Here is a 1,619-nt window from a genome sequence, read left to right on the forward strand (position 1 = left end):
TATACCAAGTTCACCAATGCTGCAGAGAAGGACTATTGTTTGTCATATATTACATAGTGCAGTAGAATATTATTTATTTATGCAACTATTAAGACTCACCTTATGTGGAACATTTGAAACAGTCAAGGTGCGAGGCCAACATCAAGAAGCTGGATCCATGGATCCAGTGAAACACACAACACATGCTCATGGAAAATATTTATATATTACCTGAAAAGCAATGTAGGCTTCATTATCTCCTTTAGGTGAACAATATCTTCTTGTTCTCACTTTCAAGCATTTTCTTGGTTCTCGTAGCCGATATGGGAAATAAGATGCTTTCATGACAGGCAGCAAGTTAAATATCTAAGAAAAAAAATGGTTCAAAGAAGTTCAAACAATTGAGAAAATCAGATTAAAGATCTGTACTTATATGAACCACATATGTAGTATTTACAAATGATCAGATCACTGTTCAATGTAAGGTTTATACCACAGCTGTCCTAAATGAACAGGATTGGTAATTACCAAAATCAATTTTTATGGTTCTGTAATTCTCAGGACTGTGTGGAGAAGAGAGAGAGTGGACCCAAAGGCAGACTACGGAGACAGACTTGAATTTTTAACAAACGTGAGCCTTTTATTCTTGGCTGTACAAATAACAAACAAAAAGCAAATGGAGATAGAGATGAAACTAACAAGGCCTAAACTGGGGAAAAAAACCAACCACTAAGTACCTGGATGTGAAGAAAAATAACATGGAACGTGAAGCCCTAAGCCATTAAAACCAAGACCAGAAACATGAGTGGCGAACAGAGAAACCGACAAGTGACAAAGGGAAACTCAAATTATAACACACAGCAGGATGATCAGGGAAGTCGAAGCAGCTGGGGAACATATCAGACACACATCAGGAACTAATCAGACATAACAGGTGTGGAGATCAGGGAAATTATTTTACTGCTATTGTTAATAATCATCATCATTACCATTGCATTAATAATATAATCTACAGCATTGATATTGCATTCAGATGTTTAAACATATTGGCTTGGGGTTGCAAAAGAGCAGTTTGTTGCAGAACTGCTGCTGATGTATCAAGACGATAAGCGAGCGTCCGGCAGTAACAGGAAGCAATTGCCGTGAAGACGAAGACAATGTTCTTTTTAAACTGTGTTAAAAGTCATTGTGGTTTTGGAACCTATGTATGAAGTGTATCTGTGACGTTGAAGGGGCGTCATTAAATTCAAACCCTGATGGTATAAAATATCTGCTTGTGCTTTGATTAGTCGGAGATCAGCACTGTCTGCGAACGGAGCTGGTCCCCCCACGCGTGTATTTCATTAAAATCAATTGTTTGACCAAGCTCTTCTGGACCATGGTTGCTTTTACTCTCCTTCCTCAATATTTGAACCTTAACACAGGACAGGGGAAGCAAGAGACTGTCAAAATAAAACAGGAAGCACAACAAACATGGAGATGAACACTAAGACACGCAGGATTAAAGCTGTGACCGGGGGAGAAATAGACATGGGGACATAACTGACTGGGGGGACCGAGAGAGAACACAGATCACGAAGAAAAGAGTAACTAAGTGAGAGGCGTGGAACACAGGGAAAACACAGAATAAGAAAATTAAA

Source organism: Haplochromis burtoni, unplaced genomic scaffold, assembly GCF_018398535.1.
Source record: "Haplochromis burtoni strain Fernald_Lab_line unplaced genomic scaffold, NCSU_Asbu1 Contig_1148, whole genome shotgun sequence".
NCBI lineage: Eukaryota > Metazoa > Chordata > Actinopteri > Cichliformes > Cichlidae > Haplochromis > Haplochromis burtoni.